The sequence below is a fragment of the Sorex fumeus genome, unplaced genomic scaffold (assembly GCF_029834395.1).
Source record: "Sorex fumeus unplaced genomic scaffold, SorFum_2.1 ptg000098l, whole genome shotgun sequence".
Lineage (NCBI taxonomy): Eukaryota > Metazoa > Chordata > Mammalia > Eulipotyphla > Soricidae > Sorex > Sorex fumeus.
Genome location: NW_026606155.1, coordinates 64,644,658 through 64,671,881, shown reverse-complemented (window position 1 = coordinate 64,671,881; position 27,224 = coordinate 64,644,658).

Below are 27,224 nucleotides of genomic sequence, written 5' to 3'. Positions count from 1 at the left end.
AAACAGGATTAGGCACATGCAAGGCAAAGCCTTAGCCATTTTAATATCTCTCAGCTCTCAGGCCTGGGAAATACGTTTGGGTTTTGTTTGTTTGGGTTGTTCTAGGCAGGGGAGGGGGAAGGAGGGCACCACACTGCTGTGCTCAGGGCCTACATCTGGCTCCACACTCAAGAATCACTCCTAAAAGGCTTGGTGTACCATATGGGGTACCAAGAATTGAGCCTGAGTTGGCCACATGAAAGGCAACTGCCCTACCCTCTATACTATTGTTCCAGCACCTAGAAGTACAAATTTAAAGTATTGTGAAATGCCAAATCCATACATTAAAATGACTTATCAAAATGAATGACAACAGCATATTTTGGCAAGGTTATTGAGAAATTGAAACCCTCATATTTTGCTGGTAGGAATGTAAAAAGGGTGCCCAGGAGATGGTTCAAAGGGCTCGAGCACATGCTTTGCACACAAGAAGCCCAACTTCTGTCTCCAGCTCCACATGGTTCCCCATGTACCACTGGAAGCCATTCCAGAACACTGAGTCAGGAGTAGTCCCTGAGTGTTGCTAGGTATGAACCCAAAACACAAACAACAGAAAAGATTATGAAATGGTATAGTCATTTGACAAATAATTGGGCATTTTCTTAAAAGGTTAAATTTAAAGTTATCATATGACCTAACAAATAACACTTCAAAGCATCCAAAAGAAATGAAAACATATGTTCATACAAAAATCTGTATACATGTATATAGCAGTTATACATTTTAACAAAAACTGGAAATATACAAATATTAATTATACAATTAATTATATATAATATATAATATATTTTATGATATAATTAAATACACAAGTATTAACTGATAAATGGACAAAGTAAATGTGATACATTTATTCATACAATGCAATAATATTCATCTGTGAAAAACTATGGACTTTTGATACAATAACTGATGAATTCCCAAAAAGACTAAGTGAGAGATTAAGTGAGAGATGCCCAGAACAAAAGACTGAATATTGTTTAGTCTTTCATATGAAATTGCAGAAAAGCAAACTAGAGAGAGAGCAAAAAATGTCTACCTGAATCTGGGAAAGGGATTATATACTGACTACAAATGACATCAAGGAAATTCTTTGCGGGGGAGGGGGAACGGGAGCCGTCCCTCCCCGGAGATGTAGGGACACACCTGATGATGTTCAGGAGTTACTCCTGCCATCGCACTCAGGAGTCACTCCAACTGGGTTCAGGGACCATATGTAATGCCAGAGTTGGAGCCTGGGTTGGCCGCCTGCAAGGCAATATCCTTACCTTCTGTACTATTGCTTCAGACTCTATATTGAGGAAATTTTTAAAGGTAAGAAAAATATTCTAGAACTGAGTCATGATAAAACTGAATCAGAGTTCTATATATTTGTAAAACTTGTTGAATCGTATACTTAAAATGTGTGAATTCTATGGTATATAAATTACAGCTCACAAAAACTATTTTAAAAGAATTATTCTTGAGACCTCAAAACACACATACAAAATCAACTACATAACTTATGTACCAGAAATTTAGTTCTATTTATTATTCAGGAATGTAAAACTCAGATATTTCATCAAGATTGAAAATAAATATGAAATAAAACATTTCAGTATCTAGCTGTAGAGTTTTACTTCGGCTAGAAATCAAAAGAAAATTTTAATTTTGATATGGAAAAGCTATAGAAATCCAATTCAAAATTAGACCCAAAGCAAGCTTCTAGTGGTGGTCACTTTGTAAGATGATGTATCTAATTCAATCAAGGTAATACATTTCTCATATCGGTTATTGCTTGAAAAAGGGTACATGAGTATTCCAGCTACTTCAGTATGAAAAAGCATTTTAGAAAAGTATTGCAGAAGCCCTATCAAAGCCAAGCCAGCTTCATGGGACATGCACAGGAAAGACAGCAAGCACAAGTCAGTGATATACAACTCCCAAAAGTTTAAGTCATCTTAAATTCATTTCTCCTGGCATTATTTTCTTTGTAAATTGAGACCACTTTTGTGTCAGGGCTGGAGCGATAGCACAGCGGGTAGGGCGTTCGCCTTACACGTGGCCAACATGGCCGACCCGAGTTCGATTCCTCCGCCCCTCTCGGAGAGCCCGGCAAGCTACCGAGAGTATTCGATATGCCAGACACAGTAACATACAAAATATAAAAAGGATTATTAAATGATAGTTACACTCAAAAATCTGAGTGCAGGTATATTCATAATGTGTAGCTTTGTTTTTAAGTAAGACAGATTAAGGTCTGGAAAGATAGTACAGATAGCGCTGACCTTGCACGCAGTAGACACTTGTTCAAATCTCACATGGAGTCTCTCAACCCCCACTAAGAGTGGTCCCTGAGCACAGAGCCAGGATGAAACCCTGAGTACCATTGGCTGTAATCCTTAAACCCAAACCAAACAAAGATAGTTTACTAAAAATAACACTTAAAGAATCAGTGCATGGGCATTCTGAAGAGACCAATGCCATTTCTACACAAAATTTTAATTTATATAAGAATAGGTTAGATCAATTAAGAATAAAATATTCATGATTTTTCATAGAAGGAGGACTGTGGGGTAGGGATTTTCTAGAGTTAAGGTTCTGACCATAACTTGGTCATTTTGAAGAAAGGGGTGGTATGATGGTACTTATCAACTGTAATGGCACAGGTGGGAGTAACATTTTCTATGCAAAATTTGTATTGCAACTGGTTAATGAAGCTGGAAATCTTCCATCAGTCATTTGGACCACCCTTCCCACCACCCCCTACCTGTGTTGGATTTTCTTGGCTTCAGTCTTAGATTCCATTGGATTTCAGTCTTCCTTGTTCTTAGGTTTTTTTTTCTTTTGGGGTATTTAATATCTAGAACATATTGACTCTTACCATAAAAACATAACATTATTATCTTGTGCCTATACAAAATAGGTATGGTTTCAATCAAAATAATCTCTGTATTAGGGAACATTCTAATTTTTTGGAGGGGGTGGGATTTTGACACATATTCCTCAGTGCTCAAGGTTTACTTCTTACTTGGAGCTTTGTGCTCAGGGGCCATTCCTGGTGGTGTTCAGGGGACCATATTCAGTGCTGGGGATTGAACTGCTACCTGCAAAGAAAAATATTAAGCCTTAATCCCTTTACTATCTCTATGGTCCCATGCTTGTATCAAAGTGGTAACTAAGCTTATGATTTAGGTTATTTGTACATCCCACTTAAACATCCCATTTCCTTATCTCCAAGAACAGATAGTTCCTCACTTTCCCCTGAAGTCTACTCAATCTGGAAAATAAGTTTGAAATCACTGTATTAAACTTGAAGATATAAAGAGAACCAATCTGTAGTCCTTTATGCACATTTTTTTCGCTAGATGAAATAACTTTTTCTTACCAAACTGATGATAAAATTAAGTAGTTATTTATTTTCTCATGTATGCTAACCCCACTATTACTAAAGCACTGTATTTGAATGGTTAACATCATTTTTGTTAATCAAAAAGGTAACAATGTAACAATGTTCTTTCTTTTTTTTCTTTTGACTTTTTGGGTCACACCTGGCAGTGCACAGTTTACTCCTGGCTTTGCACTCAGTAAATACTCCTGGCGGTGCTCGGAGGACCATATGGGATGCTGTGAATCAAAACCAGGTTGACAGTGTGCAAAGCAAATGCCCTACCAGCTGTACTATCACTCCAACCCTGTAACCTTCTTTTCTTAGTCAATTTTTTTTTATTTTGTGGCCACACACAACTCAATTTATCAGTCCTAGCCTTCCTAGCCGGTCCCAAGAGGCAGAGGTGGATAGGGAGAAAGTGACCATGTCTTCTCAGGAGCTACTCTTGGTTCTGCACTCAGGAATTACTCTTGACAGATTTGGGGATTATCTGGGATGTTAGGGATTAAACTCAGGTCAGCTGTGTTCAAGGCAAGTGCCCTATCTGCTGTACTATTGCTCCAACCCCAGTTTAGCAAAGTTTTAATTAATCTCTTCTGAGCCCTTTGCTATGCTGGGTCCACACTTGGCCTTCTGTCTCCTCTTTGTAAAGACCAGGTTCAGTTAGAATCCTGTTAAATCTTTATAGTCAGAACTCTACCTGAATTCCTGACTAAAATCCATCTCTCAGATCATAACTATCACCTGAGCCTGACTTCAACAAGAATCCTGCGTGGTGGGCCAGAGAGATAGTGCATCAGGCAGGCATTTGCCTTAGACCAGTCAACTGAACTTCAATCCCCAGCACCATCTGTGGTTCCCAGAGTCCTTCAAGGAGTTGATGTAGGCCGTTAAGACAGGCAGTGGAGTTCCTAGGAATAGCATAACCACCTCACCCTAAGGCCGTTTGAACCCATCCTGTGAGCTAAGAGGTCTAATACGATTTTCAGTTGGCACCAACAGACCCAGAAAAGTGTGGACCCCCTGTGAGAGAAGTGCAAGCAGGAACAAAAATGACGAAAGGAATTTCATGAGAGAACCATCAACCATGCCCAAATCTGCCCTCTTGGCAACCTCCCTTGAAACAGACTTTTACCAGGTAGAAGCCCCCTGAAGGGAGCAGCTGGGAGAAACCCTATTAAGGCCACCTTGAACATAGGAAGCACGCACATTATGCTCCTGTACCCACATGGCCAAGCACATGTGGCGCCCAAATACTGTATTTTCCACATCCCCCTCTTGAGATGTAAACTGGGGCTCTCTCTGTCTTTGGAGGAGCCTGTATTCTCCCTTGAACATGTCACTTTCTCTCTCACTTTTTCTCTCTTCCCCTTCTTAAAAACCTCCAGATAAAATCTGTTTTTACTTCACTGCTCTTCTACTCCTAAAATTCCTTTCTGTGAGAAAGATGTGGACTTGGAAATCCTGGGTAAGGCCTAGGACTGGCTCTCCTTTCCTTCAAAGAGCAGTTCCTCACTCCAGCTTGAGTCCTTGGCTCCCCAAGAATTCGGGTGGTGGGGATTAACTCTGGTGCTGAGAACTTGACAGCCACCTGGGTGTGGGGGCATGGCAGGACTGGCAGGAAGGCACTGGCAGGACTCGAGGTCCATGCTGTGCAGAAGCTCATCACAGAATTTATCAGTCCTAGCCTTCCCAGCCGGTCCCAAGTGACAGAGATAATTAGGGAGAAAGTGACCATGTCTTCTCCCTGCCTCACAAATTTTTAATTTATATAATTAATGGTAGCCACAAGGTGGCCCACAGACTTTAGAGTGACTCCTGAGCACAGAACCAGGAGTAAGATCTGAGCACTGCTTGTTGTGGCTTCGTCCCCTCAAAAAAAAAACACACCCTTTTAATTTTATTAGTTTAACTAAGAATCCTGCATGGCAGAGCCTGGTATGCTCCCCGTGGTGTATTCGATATGCCAAAAACAGTTACAATAACAGGTCTCATTCCCCTGACCCTGAGAGAGCCTCCAATAGAGCAGCGTTGGGAAAGACAAGTAAGGAGAGGCTGCTAAAACCTCAGGGCTCAGACGAATGGAGACGTTACTGGCGCCTGCTTGAGTAAATCGATGAACAACGGGATGACAGTGATATAGTGATAACTAAGAATTATTCTAGCCACTTAATCTTCCATTCACCATCCTCCCAAACTGCTCTTTGGCTGTGAGTCCTGATTTTTTTTTTTTACTATATTCAACATTGCGTCCAGTTCTATACTAAGGTCTCTATTCTCTTATAGAAATAGTTCCAAATTAAATCTGTTTTTACCACTTTAAATTCAGTACAGTTCTGATTTTCTTTAACATCAACTCCTAAGATTCTCCTGAGGATCAGGGGTGAGAATAGTGGGGAGAAAAGTAGGTCCTGGGTCCTCTGGATCTTTGTGAGACACTAATTATACAATAGTCTATTGGAATTTCAGGGTTTTTCTGCTTGTTTGTTTTTGTAATGTGGTTTTGGTTTGGTTTGGGGCTTGTAACTGATGCAGGTGAGGCAGAAGAGGTGGCAGCAGGTCTCTGTTAGTTCACTCGTGATTCCCAGATTCTTCAATATTTTCATTCTCTATTTCAAGAATGAAAACATTGAATAATAAAGATACTCAGACATAGAGTTACAAAGTAGAAAGTTTATTAGAAAGTAGAAGAGAAAAGAAAAAGAGCTCCCCAAGACAGGAGAAACTTAGTATAGAACTAAGGTAAGTTTTGGGGTGGCTGGAGTGATAGCACAGCGAGTAAGGCATTTGTCTTGCATGTGGCTGACCTCGGTTTGATTCCCAGCATCCCAAATGGTCCTCTGAGCACTGACAGGAGTAATTCCTGAGTGCAGAGCCTGGAGTAACCCCTGAGCATCGCCGGGTGTGACTCCAAAAAGCAAAAAAAAAAAAAAAAAGTAAGTTTTGTGTAGGTCTTTTAAAGACCTTTTGCATTTCTTATCAATCAACATAAGTATGATAGAGAATGCAGGGAATCTACAGAGTGGTCAGGCTGGTTTGAATCTTTCTGGCCATCTGCTTCAGTATTGTCCATTATCTTAGTCTCCCTATGAGTCTAGCTCTGGGGCAGAAATTTATGATGAACAATTGTTAACTTCCTGTTTGTCAGAAAAGACCAGGAATATGCAGAGAGCCAAAAATGTAGGATAGACCAGCCAAAACTGGGACTGCTCACAGTAGCTAACAAGGGTACACTGAGGCCTCCTCTTTTATAACCAGCTGCTGAAAGTATCTTCACCCAAAAGTTGTCTGTGAGTGTTGTGTCTTGGCATTCTATCTTAGACTTGACTAATTTTTCTATGTCTAATTATATGGAAGAAATAATTATTTCAAAAGAAGATAGAAAAAAGAAGGAAAATGGCAGAAGTGATTCAAGATAAGAGATGATTCCACTTAGATGCGGCATACCTTCATAAAGAAAAAAAGATCAGCAAATGCCCTGAAATCAAGAGGGAAATAAAAAGAAATAATAAATTTGTTTATAACTTTAAAGACCCCAGGCTCTAGATTGGGGCACCTGCAATTTGACATTTATTTGCCTAAGCACACCCAGTGATCCCAACAGTCTCAGTGGGAAATTTCCAGTGACTTAGTTTAGCAGGGTGCTTAAGAAGACTTCTCTTATACCCATAAAAACTATATAGAATCCTCCACGAATATGTTAAATGCCTTGCCTTTGTAGACCATTTTTAACTTGCTACAGTACTTTCAAATCCATTAGCTAATTGCACTCTTCAAACAGTGCACTAAGGTAGACATTACCCCCATTTGGCAAATGGTAAGTGCTGAGTGCATGGAGAAGGTGAAAACATTTGCTTAAAATAACTCAACTAACTACCTATGAATAGTCCATAGCCTGAGATTGCTTGCTCAGAAAAGTAAATACTCGGATTCTGTGGTAAATGGGTTCGGCTTAGAACTTTCCAAGGACCAAAGAATCACCTCTTTGTGAGCATACTGAGTGTATACAGAATACACACTTCATTTCTGCTAGTTTTTGCTGTAGTCAATTTTTAGTTCAATCTTATCATTCCTAAATTTTACCTGAAGGGGAGCAGATTGTACTATCCCCAAAGATGCCTCCTTGGCATAGAAATTATCGCTCAAGTGGATTGTTTTTAAATGATGACCAACACTGAAAACCAACTATAAACTACATTTTTGTAAGGGACATTGACATTTATAAGGGAAATTTCCATTTGTAAGAGTGTCTTCCTCTCTGTGCCCAGAAGAAGAGGACATCTAAATCTCAATGAAAATGACAAGGTCCTGGGCTGGAGCTATAGCACAGCCGGTAGGGCATTTGCCTTGCATACAGCCAATCTGGGTTCAATTCCCAGCATCGCATATGGTCCCCCAAGCACCGTCAAGAATAATTCCTGAGTGCATGATCCAGGAGTAACCCCTGTGCAATGCCAGGTGTGACCCAAAAAAAGCAAAAAAAAAAAAAAAAAGGCAAGGTCCTATACATTGCAAATTTACTACTGTTTTCCTGCTTTGCCTGCTAATCTCTGAGAGTTGATAATCCCTTCCTCCTCAATGTCTTTGTCTCTTGCTAGAGATGGTATTTATGGTGATGATTTGGCCTTTTTTAGAGTAACTTGGGTTTCCTGGATGTCTCACATACAAACCGGAGGTATAATGTTGTTTACTTCTGTTAATCTTTTACTAAGGAGGGGCTTTAGTGAAGGGCATAGCAAAGTAATACAATTACTTTTCCTCCCTTCATCATGCTCTGTTGCATTTTACATACTCATCATGACCAAATGATGCAACAACAACTCTATTAAAAATGTTTAACAGAGAAGTCAGAAAGGCACTTTCTAGAAAAGTTGAGAAGCAGTGGACCACAAAGATCCATTATAGCTTTTGAGAAGGTATTTTTCATACTGATTAAATCAAAGTAATACATACTAAATTGGTTCAGTTTTTAAATACAGTACACGATAAGAACAAATTCTCATGAATAGAAAATGAACAGTTTCTATCTCGGTTCACGTATGTGACCATAGCTTTGGTTTTGCATTCCAAGAAATTCTCTGATTCTCTGCAGATACCAGCTGGGTATGTCTTGCAGTTCACTGCATTTTAGCACCATCAACCTCACTATAAAGTGGATTTCCCCAATATCTGCCTAGGTATGGTAACATGCTAGAATTCTCTCAAATCTCAGGAAACATGTTTGCTTACTAAATTACCAATTTAATTATAAAAGGATACAGCTCAAAAATAGTCAGGTGGAAGATAGGCAGAAGGTCAGGTTTATGGAAGGGTGTGGAATTCCTGTGACCTCTGCAATTATACCACCCTTTCAGCATCTGTATGTGATTACCATCCCAGCAGCTCTTCAAATCCCATACTGTAGGGTCTTTTCAAAGACTTCCATCACATGGGCATTATCAATTTTTAATTTATTATTTAGCCAGCTTTTTCCTCCTTCCTGAGCTAGGAAAGGACACCTAGCTCAAAGTTCTTTTCTTCTAATCTAGAAAGTCACCGTCTGGGTACAATCTAGGCAGAGGCTCATCAAGATCAGAACAAAAGAAATTCCTTTATTTAGGAAATTCCAAGCTCAGGAAGCAGTGTCAGGAAGCAGTGTCAAAGACCAAACATTAGGACAAAAGATGCTCCTAATGTTTCTATTGCCTTAAAAATTGCACTGGTTTTAGAAAATCTGGCCAGGAGGCAGGGAAAATCAAGATTTTTATTTCTTATTACATCACAACATCACAATATCACAGCTAACATCACACATTTGTGTAAAATCCCATGGTATTTCTGCCCAAACAGCATAAGAAGAAAAAGGAAACTGATCCATATTTCTCAGAAAGTTTAAAGCTGACTATCAAGGAACCCGAAAGATAGTATAGCAGTTAAGGCACCCCCTGCCCTACCAGGTACTTACAGGGGTGATTCCTGAGTGCAAAGCAAGGATTTAGCCCTAAGTACCATCAGGTGTGGCCCAAAAGCAAAATCAAAACCTGAAGATCAAGGGGCTAGAGAGAGCACAGCAGGTAGGGCGTTTGCCTTGCACACAGCCAACCTGGGTTCAATTCCCAGCATCCCATATGGTCCCCTGAGCACCACCAGGAGTAACTCCTGAGTGCAGAGCCAGGAGTAACCCCCGTGCATCGCCGGGTATGACCAAAAAAAGCAAAAAAGCCAAAAAAAAAAAAAAAACCTGAGGATCAAGAGACTAGGAAGACATTCTGAAATATTTGTTAAACTTAATTCTTTTAAAGTCAAGATTTAAGAGTTTGAAGAGCTGGGGATGCAGATTGGGAGTAATGTGTGTATGAGAACACAGGTTCTATTCTCAATGCTAAAATAAATACATAAAATAGGCTGAGTTTCAAACCACTATTTTCAAGTGCCCAGAGATGGAATAATGATGAGGCCTGTAAATCTGTCCTTTCTCTGATTACACTCTTTTTTTTCTTCAGGAAGAATCAGATAGTCTTTGATTACACTTTAGCACACTTTTAAGATTCCTTTCCCCCAGAATTTCATAAAGTCAAAAAGTAAAACTTGCAGTACAGATTAAAGTGATTTTCTTCCTTTTAGTGAAATACAAGCGATAATTAATCTGTTCATTCCTCAAGCTTACTGGGGAATGGTATTTTTATAGAATACCTTAATAATGTTTTATAATGGCCCTGTTAAAAAAATATTTATATACCATTATATGAAGATTTATAACTGGTTTTCCATGACCTTTTATTAGATTTAAAAGAGAATGTTGTTAAGACAGATTAACCAGGAAATTACTTTTGGAAATGAGATGGTACAGGAAGAACAAGTAAAATGTCTCAGCACAGGTTTAGAACAGGAAACTTTAGAAAGAAACTTGGGAGATAAATTTTTTTTAAATCTCACTGATGAAGAGGGAATACCATTTACAAGTTATTACTAAAACTGGCTAAGCAGCTCCTGATGCAACAGCTTTCCTACTCCTGTAAAATATCCTGCTTGTGTTAGGACCTCAACCATTGGTGTTCAGAGGCCACTCCAGTCTCTGAATATGGGGGCAGTTCCCAGTGGTGATTAGAGCATCAGACAGTACCAGTGATCGAACCCAAGTCTCCTGCATGCAAAGCATGCACTCTGACCCTTGAGCAGTTTCTCCAGTCACTCACCTTAAAAATTTTATTTGGGGGCTAGAGAGATAGTACAGGGTAGGGTGCTTACCTTGAATGACTGACCTGGGTTCAATCCCCAAAACCAAAAATAGTTCCCTTTCTAGGAGTTATCCCTAAGCACAGAGTCAGGAGTCAGCCCTGAGAACAACCATGTGTGACCCCCAAAACAAGAAAACATAAAAATCCTGTCTTTAGAAGTTTTTTTCTGGGGCCACAGCGATAGTAAAGCAAGTAGGGGACTTGTCTTGCATGTGACCAATCTGTGCTCACTCACTGGCATCCCATATTGTACCCTGAGCACACCAGGAGTGATCCCTGAGCACAAAGCTTGGAGTAAGACCTGAGCACTAGGGGTATGGTGCCACCAGCAGGTAAATCTGTACCTGTGAGGCAACTGCATCAGCAGCCTGATGGCGCCTTCAGACTTCCAAATACCACAAAATTGCTGCTGTGCCTTCGGCCAGACCCCAAAGACTTGGGGCAAAGTTTACCAGGTAAGTAAACAGCCAAAAGTTAGGTATGTAAGAAACACACCCACAAACCAACTCCGGCTCAGCTATGTAATTGGAGGCATGGCCTCTCTGCTTCCTGATCGAACTGCTTAACAGCCATGATCCCAGAAACTCAGAAACAAATTTTGAAACCAGCAGCTTTTGGCAGAATTGCATCTAGACCCCGCAGTAGGTCACTGTCGCCGGGCCACCCCAGAGGGGAAAGGGTGCTGTCCCTCCGTCTGCTCCCCCTGGCAGCTTGGTGGCCACCATCCTCCAGAGGCCATTGGACAGTTGGGCTTAAGCCCCCAGTGACGAGATACACAGGGCCTCGCGGGATGGGGGTGGAGCCGGTCCTGTCCTCCCCACCCCAACGAGACTCCAAGTCATTGCCCACGAATGGTCTCTCTGGTTCCTGATCAAGCTGCTTAATGGCCATGATCCCAGAGACTCAGAAATAAATCTCAAAACCCAGTGGTTTTTGGCAGAAATATGTCCGGACCCCGCAGTAGGTCACTGTTGCTGGGCCACTTCAGAGGGGAAAGGATGCTGTCCCTCCACCTGCTCACCCTGGCGGCTTGGTGGCCGCCATCCTCCAGAGGCCATTGGACAGTCAGGCTTGGGCCCACAGTGACGAAACTTGTTGGGCCTCACAGGATGGGGATGGAGCCGGTCTTGTCCTCCCCAACCCAACGAGATCCCAAGTCATTGCCCACGAACAGCCTTTCTGGCTCCTGATCAAGCTGCTTAATGACCATGATCCTAGAGACTCAGGAGCAAATCTCAGAACCCAGCAGGTTTTGGCAGAAATCCCTCCAGATTTAAGTTTTAAAATTTCGGAATTTCAGAATCGCATGGCCACTACTGCAGTCACGTGACATCATATGTTATTCATTACCAGCAATAGAAAACAAATTATCTACTGTTGCCTTTTCAGCAGATCTGAGTGTTGGGGTAAAATCTCAAATATTAATGGTGGGTCTGTTGTCAAAATATTGAATGTGATCAAAGTAGAGAGAGAGTAATGTGGAAATCATCTACCCCACAGGTAGGGGGAGGGTGTGGGATGGGGGTTGTTGGAGGTGGAGAATGGGCACTGGTGAAGGTACAGATGTTTCATTGTATGACTGAGACTTAGACCCGAAAGTTTTGTAACTGCTCTCACGATGATTCAATAAATAAAATTATAAAAAATGAAAAAAAGTAAGGTAGAGTTCATGCACAATTCAATCAGCTAATCAGTGGCTGAATAAATAGCAGTACTCCTACATTAAAAAAAAGAAAGAAAAAAAAAAGACCTGAGCACCACTGGGCGTGGCCCTAAAACCACTAAATAAATAAATAAAGTTAATTAATTAAATAGGCTCTAGCCTATTCAAATCTGTAAGAATTGGGGCCAAACAGATAATACAGTGGGTAGGATGCTTAACTTGCAGAGTCTGCCTGAATTCTATCTTTGGCATTACATATGGTCTACAAACTCTGCTAGGAGTCATTCCTGAGTGCAGAACAGGAAGTAAGTCCTGAGCACAGCTGTGTGTGGTTTAAAAACAAAACAAACAAAAATTACCTAAGAATTAAGATTTTTGCCTCTGAACCTTTTTCTAGAAAGCTTCCAGAGATCCCCTTCATCAACAAAAGGAGGGGCAAGACATGCATTTCAGAAGATGAGGACTCCAACACATAAAAAAAAATGAAAAGAGAAAATCGGGTATACAATAGCCTAGATAAGAACTAGTCCTAGGTGTTATATATATATATATATATATATATATATATATATATATATATATATATATGGCAGCTTTAGGAGTCATGTCTCAGGTCAGGAGTTTGAACTGTCTTAATGTTAACATATTTTGTTTAATTTTGTTTTGTTTGGTTTGGTTTGGTTTGGTTTGGTTTAGTTTGGTTTGGTTTGGTTTGGTTTGGTTTAGTTTGGTTTGGTTTGGTTTGGTTTGGTTTGGCTTGGGGGTTACACCAGACTGTGATTAGTCCTAACTCTGTACTCAGTGATGACTAGTGGGGGAGCTTGAGGAACCAAACCAGGTACTAGGAATTGAACCAGGGTCAGTCACTGTGTGAGGCAAGTGCCTTACCCACTGTACTGTCTCTCCTTTCCCTTTACATGCTTTTGTAATTTTTAAGAGTGTGATAAAAAAAAAACAGTGATGATTACTTCAAAAGTGAGGACAATTTAAGATACGGTAAACACCAAAGAGTTACATGAGAAAAGAAGCATTTTTTCCTGTATATAATAATTTTTGTGAGACTCTTAATTTATAAATTCGACTGCGAATTTATCGAACAGCATTAAATATATGTGGTAAATATGGTGGAGAAGAAAAAGGTCCCAGGAGAATATAAAATTCTACAAACTTCTAATACCATTAAAGGAAATTGAGAGTAAATTACAAAATCAAAACTTCTCATTTCATTAAAAATTTTTGCTTTTATTTTGGTGTCATTGATGACCTGGGTTATTGTGTTATCATAATAAAAATGTAAGTTCATTTTTTAAAAAATGACTAAATATGAAAATCCTCCTGTGTGTTGGTACAATGAAAGGCAAGAAATCTAAGTCTGATTCCATATCTGCCAACTCCAAAGATTGTGGCCAAATCTCTCTACTTTAGTTTCCTTATTAAAGGCCAAAGCTCCAAAAATTTCTCTCAGTTTCACACTTACATGCTCATATATGCCTATCTTTAGTCAGTCTATTTCTTACATTTCCCTTGCCCAGTCAAAAACAAAAAAAAAAGCCCAAATGGATAGCTTCTCTAGAATCTTAAATAGAAATAAACACATTCTTCTCTGACCCCAAAATTTTACATGCTATAGAGCTACAAGAAATAAAGCATTACAAGGTAGTAAAAGGAATGCAATGCTCTGACAAAATGTTAATTGACTTACTAAGTTATGGAGATTTTAGGCAACAATTTGCCCTGTTCTTAAATTTTAAAATAGTTGCCATAGCAACTCCGAGACACAGCATATGGTATGTCTGGTACCTCCAAGATAACAGAGCAGATTCTTGATGAATTTTCCTTACAATATGTTGTGAACTTTTGTACTTTTTAGTGTTTTGGTGGGCAGTATTATAAAGTGCTAGTATTCATTGATAGCATCTATATATCTCAAAGTCTACTTTTAAGTATTTTTCACTTGCAAGAAATAAGTGCTTAATGCTTCCCATGTACTTGAATACATTTTCTTCATAAAAAAAAAGTAACTGCATGCAGCAAGAAAAAAGTACTCAAATGAACAGGTACTCTTAAGAGAATAAATACAAATAGGGAGTAAATTGTATGAAAATTTCCTGCTCACTTATAGGGGAAAAGGGGAAAATTAAAAGCAGATAATATTTTTGTTTATCAAATTGGAGGAATCAGAAAAATTTAAATTTGTGCTGCCATTATGTAGGCAATTTGGGATTAAAAATTCAAAGCTTTGAAGATATTATTGCCATTTGACCGAGGAACTTTACTGTTGCAAGTCTATCCTAAAGATGGTTTAAAAAAAATAAAAAACCAAAAAAACTAAGATTTCAATGCAAAGATTTCTGCAGAAGAATTATCTATACTGGGAAAATTTAGAAATGATTTGGGGTCATTTCAGTAGCATATACACCACAAATTAGAAATAATTTTAATACAAAATAAAAGAGATTTTAAATGAAAAGTTTTAAAAGAAAATTGAGTAGGGGCAGGATGGCAGAATAGTGGAATCTGGTTTCTTTCAATGATCACAGGAAATCTACGTCAAAATATATTAAATTACAGAAACAACCAGAAACCCAAATGATAGAGCTTCCATAGTAAGGGGTCAAAAGCATCCAAGCAAAAAAGAAAAAACAACCCTCATACGGTAACTCAGTATAACCAAGAAGTTTCCTAAGGTGTACTTTACACTGGAGTTGAGTGCCAAGCTACCCAGAACTTTACAATGCAGTACAGCAGAGAAAAGCCCCTGAAATCCCTAAATTTGGGGCAAGAGGGAGTGCACTGATATCTTGCCTTCAGTAAGCCTGAGAGCACACTCACTTGCCCAGGGACCCAGGGCAGCAGTCTGTGGGCCGTCCAACCCCTTCGAGAAGGAAACCCAGTCCCCAGTCTTGGAGCATTGACACAAAAGGCAAGAAAGAAGAGGGAACAAATGGACTCCAGCCGTTAGCAGACACTGTGGCACTGACCTCTCTCTGCCTTGCTAAGAACAGCACAATTGCACACCATGTAGGCTCATTGTCCATGCTCCCAGGCCCTGATCTCAAGCCCCAAGCAGACCTCACCCTCCCCAGCAAGTAGATGGATGACCTGGCTGGTGGCTGAGACACTCTCCAGAGTGTTCAGCCCTGGCAGACAAACAGACGCAGCTCCTGTCTGTTAGTGCCCACCTGCCTACTGGCAAGCAAACTGCAACCCCATAGCTCACGGCTGCCTCTCAGACCTCTCAAAACAGAGCCAGCTGGCAAGTGGTGCCGCTGTCTGCATCCCCTTGTTGATCTAAGGCCAGCCTGACACTGTTCCCCTGCCAGGGCCTGAACGCTAGCTCTGTCACTGACTCGACTTGAGGCCCCAGCACTGATTCGCCAGCCACCGAAGACCTTCACAACTGTGTCCCTAGGGCTGCATCACAGCTCTGTCTATACTTATGAGACCTTGGCCCCTTAGCCAATAACCCCCAAATGCTTTATTTTAGCATACTTGGATCAATGAGGAAATCAAAGAGGAAGTGGAAAAATTTCCTAAACACAGGTAAAGTAAAAGGTAAAGGCCCTCCCGTTGATCATCGATTTGCTCGAGCGGGCCCAGTAACGTCTCCATTGGAGACTTTGTTGTTACTGTGTTTGGCATATCTAGTACATCACGGGGAGCTTGCCAGGCTCTGCCGTGCGGGCGAGATACTCTCGGTAGCTTGCCGGGCTCTCCGAGAGGGGCGGAGGAATCGAACTCGGGTCGGCCATGTTGGCTGCGTGCAAGGCAAACGCCCTACCGCTGTGCTATCGCTCCAGCCTTAATTCCTAAACACAAATGAGAATAAAAACACAAGCCATCGACACATGTGAGACACAGAAATAAACGGTGTTAAAGAGGGAAAAATTCTAGCAATAGAAGCTTATATTAGGAAACAAGAAAAATCTCAAGCAATCAAACTCCATGCCATATATATGTAGATAAAGAACAAATGGAATAAAAAATTAGTGGAAGAAATTAGAGTGGACGGAGAAATTTGTAAAATACAGACATCATTGAAACAGGAGCTAATTCTTAGAAAGTCATGAACAAGACTGACAAATCCTTAGGCTCCTAAAGGAAAAGAAAGAAATCCCTAATAAAAAGAATTGAGTTTTAAAGGGAAAGTGTTATAAAAGATTGGACAGTTATATAGATATAAAAAGGTTACTATGAAAAACTTTATACCTACAAATTGGAGAACATATAAGAAATGGACAGAGTCTCACCGGGGACCTCACTCAAAGGAGGGAGTGCATGATTGGCATGCAGGAACCCCAAGTTCAGTATCTAGCACTACAAAGAGCATCCCTAGAGCACTGTGCTGAGAATGGTCCATGAGCTCTACTGGTGTGACCCCCAACTCCAAAATATTTTTTATAGAAATGAACAAGTGTTTAGAATTTCCAACCATGGATGAATGAATGAGGAGAAGATGGGGAACTGAACAGACCAATTTTAGTCAAGGAGATTGAAATAAGTCATCAGAAGTCTCTCCTAAAACAAACCAGGGCCAGATGGCTTTACCAGTGAGTGCTACCAAACATTCCGAGTGACCTGTGACCTACTTTTTCATGCTCTTCTAAAGAATTGGAAAAGATGGAATTCTTCCAAACATTCTTCTCAGATAGATACTACTCTGCTGCAAAAGTGGACGGTGACATCATACACCAAAAAGAAAACAAGAACCAAGTATCCCAGATGAATATAGATGCAAAGATCCTCAACAAATCTAATTCAACAATAAAGGTAAGGTAAAGGCCCTCCTGTTGATCATCGATTTGCTCGAGCGGGCCCAGTAACGTCTCCATTGGAGACTTTGTTGTTACTGTGTCTGGCATATCGAATACGTCACGGGGAGCTTGCCAGGCTCTGCCGTGCGGGCGAGATACTCTCGGTAGTTTGCCGGGCTCTCCGACAGGGGCCAATATATTAATAAATTCATACATCATGGCCAAGTGTCGTTTATTCCACAGGTAGAGTAGTTCAGACATAAATAGCATAAAATAGCATAGAAGTATCAGTTCAACAACAGCAAAAAGAAAAAAAAAAGTCAAAGTCATATAATCAGGAACTGAAGAGAATGCAGCCTTGCGTGCATCCAACCCAGGTTCTATCCCTGGTATCCCATATGGCTTCCTGAGCACACCAAGAGTGATGAATGCAGAGCCAGGAGTAAGTCCTGAGCACTGCTGGGTGTAGCCTTGCCCCAAGAGAAAACAAACCAACCCAAAACATCTTATGATCTTATCAATAATGTAGATAAAGCATTTTACTTATGACACAGACTCTCAATATCACAGGAATAAAAGGAACATCCCTTAACATAGTAAAGGTGAACTAGGGATATAGCTCAGTGGTAGAGCATGTGCCTTGTATGTGTGAGTCCCTGATTTTGATCACCAGTACCACATACACAGAAACATAACTCAACATAGTAAAAGCCTTATATAATAAACCCAAAGCTAATATCATAGTGGTGAAAAACTGAATGTGGTGGTGTTATTGGTACTTTGGTGGAATAGGTATACATTTGAAAAAGTGTGAAATAGTCTTACAAAACAATGTTATCACAATAAAAGTAAATAAATGTAAAAATACTGACAAATGAAAAAATCAGTTTTTTTTTAAAAAAAGAAAATCAGTTCTCAATGTATGTGCTATGTCTGTACATATGCTATCAGATGAAATAGGAATAAAGCACAGAGGACACATGTCCTGCCCTCCCTGATGAAAAAGTTAAATGACTGTGGTTGAAATCTTTTACTATCACCTAGTGAGTCATGTCCTGTATAGCCCTTTACCCTCATTGCACAGAACTACTGACTTGCTTCTTTGGGGGAAGGAAAGGGGAGATGGGTGATAGCTGGGAGTGCTCAGGACTTGCTTCTGGTGCTGTGCTCAAGGATCACTTCTGGTTGTGCCATGGGGACCACATGAAGTGCCAGGGATTTAACTGGGATCCACAGTGTACTAGGCAAGCGCCCTACATGCCATACTATATCTTGGCCAGTTCTTCGCCCCCCCCCCCGCCCCCCCCCGCCATTTCTTTTCTCTTTTGATTGGTACTGTGCTACTCCCATGGTTCTAGGACTTGGTTTTGTATAAGACTTGATTTTAGCAGACTAGAGAAAGGTGGTCTTGCTAGCTTTGAAAATTCAAGCTGTGAGGTGACAGCTAACTGTGGAAAGGTCTTAGGAACATAAGCAGTGTATAGATCTGATGAACACTTGCAGAAGCTGTGAGAGGAAGTCAATGTCCTCCCTTATAGAGCTGAAAAAATTCTGCCAATAACATGGAAGCAGAATTTTTTCCTTAGACAAACCTCCAGGTGAGCTCACAATCACTTCGATTTTTGCCTAGTAAGACTCTGGAGCTGAAACCCTAGCTATACTGTTCAGGGATCTGACCTCTGAAACTGTGAACTAATAAATATGTATTGTTGTTTTAAGCTGGTTTGTTTGTGATTATTTACTCTGCGGCATCGAAAACTAATATAGTGATGACTAGCTTGCATCATAGCATTTATTCTTTAAAGTTTTTTTATTTTTACTTTTTAAAATTTTCTAAAATGTTATAGTAAAAATGGCATTGCTTTTAAAATCAAAAAGATGTTAACAAATCATCTGGAAGCAAAAAAAAATAAGTATGCTCCACAAGTTTTTAACTGATTTTGAATTTGGCAAAAGAACATTTTTTAAAGTGTACAATAAAAATAAGCACTAAGATTACCCCAGATTTCTATTTTTTAAATGATCTTAACAGAAGATTTTATTTAAATTATGTTAACTTAGACTGCTTCTGAAATTTTAAGCTTTCTATATATAATAATGCCTGCTGGGGAAAAAAAAAAGAAATCATACTTTAAAATTTTTCTTTCCAATTTTGACCATGATTTAAAATGGAAAAAGTTATGTTGATTGTGGTTAAATGTTCGCATTTTTAGAGGCCATTATGCACTTTAAATTGGCATTTTAATTTCATTTTACAAAATAAATCCCAACTGACAACAGAGTAAAGCAAATTCTAAGTCAACTAAGCAAAAAAGTGTCACCGCAAACAGAAAGAACTTTGCAAACTGATGCAATATTTCATATGGCTCCTGAACCTAAATTTCCAAAGTTCCAACAGGGAAAAAAATGTGTATGTGTGTTGAAGAGGAGGTAGTGACAATCGAAGCAATCCCCACAACTTAGTCTTTAAACACAATGTTACTGTTAAACACATTTTTTATTGTAGAAATTTCTTGCCCCAGACAATGTAAATTGCAGTAAATAACTCTAGCTTGCCTCAGGAGCTTGACAACATTCCCTTATTATGAAGCACTACACAACTTCCTGTTATTGGAATACCCTCAAGACAATGGATATAGTTAAGCTCCTCAAGTGACCATTCTCTCTTCCAGATTTGCATTATATTAAAAGATCTTCTTTGCTGTATCTACTAATTAGAAATTGCTGTCATGACTTTTGCCCAATCTTAATCCAACTTTAAAAGGTAAAATTTTTTTAACTGTAATTTTTATTTTATTTTATTTTTTATTTTTATTAGTGAAACACCATGAGATTTCAAAAATGTTCTGTGTTCCCTTCTCAAATACAATGTACTAGGTGAAGATTATCAGCACCTATTCTTGATATCTCACAATGTAGCAAACCATAAACTTGACTTTGTCATATTTTAATTATATTTTAGGGATTTAGTAAATTTGCATACTATTAAGACTTTAATCACAGTGATTTACTACCTTCCACAAGGTCCCTTGAGCTTCTTCCCTAGGAATCTCCATAAGAACAATGGCAAAGCAGACCCACACTGGATTTAATCTTCATCATTATTTTTTTCATCCGCATATGTTGAGTTTCTCATGAATATATGACCCTATAAAGAATTTTTTTAATTACATAGATTTGCAGAACTTTTAGTTTTACATTTTTTTCCACTTTTTTAGAGCTGGAGTGATAGCACAGCAGGTAGGGCGTTTGCCTTGAACGCGGCCGATTAGGTGGACCCAAGTTTGATTCCTCCGCCCCTCTTGGAAAGCCTGGCAAGCAAAGCCTAGCAAGCTACCCGTGATGTATTCAATACGCCAAACACAGTAATAAGTCTCACAATGGAGACCGTTACTGGGCCCGCTCCAGCAAATCGATGAACAACGGGAGGACAGTGCAACAGTTTGCTTTTTACTGAATCACCATGAATTATATAAAGTTACTAAGTCATTTATGGTTGAATTTTAGGCAAATATTTTTTCCAGCACCAATCCCTTCACCAGTGTCCACTACTCTGAATCAAAATCCCCAGTTTCCTTCCCACTCCCCAGCCTGCCACTGTGGCAGGCCCTTTTCACCTTTCCCATTGTCCTCATTTTCCCTTCCCTATCTTATTCCCCCTCACACCTGCCCCAATGCCAAACTGAAGACCAGTTTTCCTGCTCTTTGTTTCTATTGCCATTGGGCACTTTATATTTCCGGATGAAGTTTCTTTATATTCCACATATGAAAGAGATCATTCTGAGTATGTTCTTCTCCCTCTGACTGATCCTATTCACCGTGATACTGTCGAGATCCATCCACATTGCAGCAGATTGCATCTTTTTTTAAGGATGAGTAGTATTCCGTCGTGTAATGTACCATAGTTTCTTTGTCCCGTCATCTGTTCATGGGCATTTGGGTTGTTTCCATATTTTAGCTATTGTATAATATAGTGCTGCAATAAACATAAGAGTGTAAATGTTTTTTCCAGGAAAGACATCTGCTCTGGGGCCCTTGGGGTAAATTCCCAGAAATGGAATTCTAGGTCATATGAAAGATCATTTCCTAGTTTTTTGAGGAATGTCCAATCTGTCTTCCAAAAATACTTGAACAGGGGCTGGAGCGATAGCACAGTGGGTAGGGCATTTGCCTTGTACGTGGCCAACCTGGGTTTGATTCCCAGCATCCCATATGGTTCCCTGAGCACCGCCAGGAGTAATTCCTGAGTGCATGAGGCAGGAGTAACCCCTGTGCAATGCTGGTTATGACCCCAAAAGAAAAAAATTTTTAAAAAATATATTTGATCAGCTGACATTATCACCAGCAGTGAATGAGGGTCTCTTTTTCCCTACCTCCTTGCCAACACTGGTTGTTGTTCTTTTTGATGAGTTTCTGTCTCTCTAGTGTAAGGTGATATCTCATCATTAGTTAGATTTGCAGTTACCTAATGACTTGTGTTATAGAGCATTTTTTTCATATGCTTTCTGGCCATTTGTATTTCTTCTTTGAAGAAGTTCCTGTTCCTCTCCTCTCCCTGTTTTTATAGGGTTGGTTGGGTTTTTCTTGTAGAGTCTTACCAATACTTTATATATCTTGATTACTAACCCTTTGTCAGATGAATGGTGGGCAAATAATTTTTCCCATTCTGGTATTTGTCTTTGTAATCTGGTCATCATTTCCTTTGAAGTGTAGAGGCTTCTTAGTATAATGTAGTCCCATTTGTTTATCTTTATTTCTACCTGCTTGATCAGTGGTTTTTTCATCCTTAAAGAGGACTCTAGCTTCAATGCTACATAGAGTTATGCCTATATTTTTCTCTATGTACCTGTGAATTCAGGTCTGATATCCAGGTGTGTAATTCATTTTGATTTGACTTTTGTGGATAGTGTTAGAAAGAGGTCTGAATTTAATTTTTGCTTGTGGTCAACCAGTTTTCCCAGCACCATTCGTTGAAGAAGCTTTCCTTGTTCTCCTTCGTTGTTTTTTCTCCTTTACCAAAGACTGTCATTGTGTACCTGATGGCCAGTCTCTGGATTTTCTATTCTATTTCACTGATCTGAGGGTCTGTCCTTATTTTGGCATTTTAATTATTACTGCTTTAAAGTACAGTTTGTAGTTGGGGAAAGTGATGCATCCCCTCATTTTTTCCCCAAGGATTGCTCTAGCTATTGGAGAGTTTATTGTTCCATATAAATTTTAGGAATGTTTCATCTATTTCTTTGAAAATTATCATGGGTATTCTTATAGGGACTGCATTGCATCTATATGATGCTTTGAGGAGAATTTTCAGAACTTTTATCCTTGAGAGAAACCTGACTGATTACAGGAATTTCTGTTTAATTTTGTTTGCCCTTTTTAAATGTTGTTATAAGAGAAACTTCATATGGGAGAGAAGGGGCATAGGCTTATACTAAGACCATTCATTGAACTACCCAGGGACTGGAGATTTTTAGAATGTTTCTTTTCTCTTTTTTTTTGCCATTTTTTTAATTAGTGAAACACCATGAGGTACAGTTGTAGATTTACAATTTTTTGTGCTTGGGTTTCGATTATACAATGATCAAATACCCATCCCTCCACCATGCCCATTTTCCACCACCATGGATAATATCCCTCCCACCCCCATCCCCCCCATCCCCCCCTGCCTCTGTGGCAGGGCAATCCCTTGTGTTCTCTCTCTCCTTTTGGGTGTTGTGGTCTGCAAAAGAGGCATTGAGTGGCAAACATGTTCAGTCCATAGTCTACTTTCGACATGCATCTCCCCTCCTGGAAGGATCCTCCAAACACCCTTTATTTGGTGCTCCCTTCTCTATCTGAGCTGCCCTTTCCCCTAGAATGCCCGGCTGGCCTCTAAGCTATGGAGTAATCCTCCTGGTGCTGATCTCAGCTATTCTTGGGTATTAATCTCATATTTTGTTACTTTATATCCCCCAGATGAATGCAATCTTTCTATGTCTATCCCTGTCTTTCTGACTCATTAGAATGTTTCTTTTCAAACTGTTGTTTTGATAAACACAGCCTCGGGTCAATTAAAAAACAGTTGATTTTCCTCAGTCCCGAGATCTGGGATAGAGTAACTTTTAACTTTTCTGTTCATTAGGAACTATAAGTAAGTTGAATTGTCATCTGAATATGCCAAGGCCATGGATTAGTCTGAATATAAATTTTTGTTCTCCATCTATACTGATATGTTCATTGCAGCACTGTTCACAATTGCCAAAATCTGGAAACAACCCAAGAGCCCTAGAATAGATGACAGGTTAAAGAACCTTTGGTACATCTACACAATGGAATACTATGCAGCTGTTAGGAGAGATGAAGTCATGAGATTTGCTTATAAATGGATAGACATGAAGAGTATCGTGCTAAGTGAAATGAGTCAGAAAGAGAAGGACAGACATAGAAGGGCTTACTCATTTGTGGAGGATAAAATAACATAACATGAGGCTGACACCCAAGGACAGAAGAGACAAGGGCCAGGAAGATTTCTCCATAGCTGGAAGCCTGCCTCATGAGCAGAGGGGTGAAGGCAGCTGGAATAAGGAAGGGATCACTAAGAAAATAATGGCTGGAGGAATCGATCGGGATGGGAGACGTGTGCTGAAAATAGATAATGGACCAAACATGGTAACCTCTCAGTATCTGTATTTCAAACCATAATGCCCAAAAGTAGAGAGTATGGAGAATATTGTCTGCCATGGAGACAGGGGGAGGGTGGGAAAAGGGGGTATGCTGGGGAAACTGGTGGTGGGGAATGTGCACTGGTGGACGATGGGTGTTTGATCATTGTGTGATTGTAACCCAAACATGAAAGCTTGTAACTCTCTCACGGTGATTCAATAAAATTTAAAAATTTAAAAATAAAAAATAAATAAATTTTTGTCCTCAACTACTCTGGACTGGAGTCTTGTTTCAGGTATTTTTATGCTACAGTTCAAATTTTTCAATTTAGACTTCCAAAGCATATAGTTTTATTAATGTAGAATTTACATGTGGCCACTTTGAAGTCACTTTAAATATGGGAAAATTATGTATTTAAAGGGCATCACAGAACAAAAGGGAATATTTATCAATGTACCTTTGATTCTGATTCCAGAATTACTCTTTTTTTTTTTTGCATGGGAGGGGGATTTGCCAGACCCGGTGATGCTCAGGGATTACTACTTCTGGCTCTACACTCAGAAATTATTCATGGGGTGCTGCATATGGGACTGGGGATTGAACTTGGCTCGGCCACATGCAAGGCAAGCACCCTACCCACTGTACTATCTCTCCAGCCTCAAAGATTACTTTACTACAAGATGTCTTATCCTAGAGAAAAGAAAAAATTGAGCAAGCTTAAACTAGTTCTCTTCGATGTACCCCAAATCTCTTGTTAAAGTGAGTAATCTTGGTCCAACAATTTCTCCCTCTTCTTGTATGCTTTTTTAAATCTCCCTCTACCTCTTTTCTTCTGTCTTCCCTCTATTCCTTTCTATATTAAACAGTTAGCAACACCCAATGCTCAATTACCACTAAAATTCAACCTCCCTCAGAACAGGAAAACGCCTCATGGTGATTACTAACATTTCAAGTGGGAAAACATTGTGAAAAACTTACCCAAGCCGGGAAAAGATACAAAGAATTTTACGAAAGGACTTGGTATAGTTTTAGGATCATAAATTTCAGAGTTCCTATAACTATTATAATTAGTTCATGTAGTTGAGAATCTCAGGCACAAAATTAAAATTGCAAAAAGATAATAAAATATTTTTTGTTTGGGGGTGATTTGAGGCCATACCTGGCAGGGCTCAGGGCTTGCTCCTCAGGTCACTCTTGGTAGTCTGAGGTTCCATGTCATGACAGAGACTGACTGGGGTTGGCCACATACAAGGCATGCAAGTTACCCACTGTACTGACTCTTTGGCTCCTAGTTTAGAAAATTTGTAGATGTTAGAAAAGCATTCTTGGATACTATCACAAAAGCATTTCCTATGAAAATTAATTGATCTCTAGTTCTTTCTTGTCTGGTCAGAGTACAAGCATTTTCTCAGTAAGTTCCCTTAGTGGTCTCGGGGTCTGTCAGTCCAAGTGATTCTCAAATTAAACCTAAAAAAAAATTTGCTTTTGGGCTGGAGAGATAGCATAGTGGGTAGGGCATTTGCCTTGCACACGGCCGACCCGAGTTTGATTCCCAGCATCCGATATGGTCCCCTGAGCACCGCCAGGAGTAATTCCTGAGTGCAGAGCCAGGAGTAACCCCTGTGCATCTCCGGGTGTGACCCAAAAAAGCAAAAAAAATTGCTTTTGTGGAAAAGAAGGGATTTGGGCCACAGCTAACTGTACTCAGGGCTTACTCCTGGAAGTGTTCAGGGACCACTCCTGGAAGTACTCAGGGAACCATATGTGGTACTGGGACTAAACCTGAGTTGGCTGCTTGAAATGGGATAATACCTATTATATTATGTCTCTGGCCTCCGAAATATAGAATTTTCAAATTCCCTATTAAATTGTACTGTCCACCAAATACTTGTAGACCTCTTGTAATAGCTAGATTTTGTTACCACATAACATAAAAGTAGAATATCAAAGAAGACAGAAAAACTGGTAAAATGTGTGTATATAAATAAACATATATATATATATATATATACATTCTTAGTGAAGACAGGGGGACCATACAAGGTGCTAGGGATTGAATCTGGGTCAGCCATGTGCCATGCTATCACCTTACCTACTATCCTATCTCTCCAGTCCCTTATTTCAAGGTGTTCTTTCTTTTAGAGACCTTACAAGTAAGGACATTAATGTTAAATTCACTCCATTATATATATTGCTTGGTACCAGACACTCTTGATGAGTAACATCAAAATATTATACTATCATTTTAAACATGAGCATTTAGTCAAAAACATAGTAATGATTTCCTCCAACAACTGGTATTATACTTACTGCAAATAAACCCACTGGCTTGAAAACTGGTTAGAGTCTAGTTACTTCACAAAACTGTTGCCTGCCTTCAGGATACTTCCTGATATCATTCTATCATCTATAGCTTTTAAAGGTCAAGTTCACATTGGAGAGAATGAAAAACATAAACTAGTTATTTTACTACTTATTTTGTCACGTCACGTTGTTAAAGAGAACCTAATTATTAGTTTAAAATTTATCATAACAAGGTTGTGAGTCATATACAATTGTTTTAATTCTTTTTTCCCCATTCTATATAATACATCTTCTGATATATCTGAAAAATCAAAAATAGTTGAAAAATATCAAAAATAATTGAAAAATAGTTTTCCTTATTTTCAATTTTGACAATATTTTGATTTTATAAGGCAGAAAACATTATTTGTAAAAGATTTGATTTAGCCTTTTCCTTGATAATGAGAAACCATTTAGTCCTAAGAGTCCATTGATCACAGATTTTACCTACACCTGCCGCCACTACAAATAAATGCTAAGTAAGCCAAAGCAATGTTTTCCCAAGTCCATATTTCATTTTAACCATTATATTCTTCCAAGCTGATACTCACACATTACAGAGCACCTATGTATGTAAAGTTTGGTTTTGCTTATTTTTTGTTTTGGGGCCACACCTGGCAATTCTCAGGGATTGTTCCTGATTCTGCACTCAGGAATTACTCCTGACAGTGCTTGAGGGACCATGTGGGGTGCTGGGGATCAAACCTAGGTCAGCCACATGTAAGGCAATTGCCGTGCCTATTGTTCCAAACCCACATTTGCTTTTTTGAATAATCCATAGAAAAACTACACAACACCTTTACCCATAATTTTCTTTAAGATGTGATTTGAAGGGACTACAGTTATTATCAGTGAAAATGCCAGGTAAGATTATCCAACGGAACTTCAAAAGAAATATGCAGCAAATTCACTGAAGGAAAAAATGTAGCTTTAATGAAATACCTTAAAAACCAAATTCTCTTCAATGTAAGGTGACTTGCATTGCATAGATTGCATAAGGATTACCACAGTCAGTTTAGTTAGCATTCATATTAATCTACAATTCAGAATACTTACTTTTGTTTGTTTGTTTTTAAATCACAGCCAGCTGTGCTCAGGACTTATTGTTGGCTCTGTGCTCAGAGATCACTCCTGGTGGAATTTAGGGAACCACAATGGGTGTCAGGGATTGAACCCGGGTCAGATGTGTTCATGAC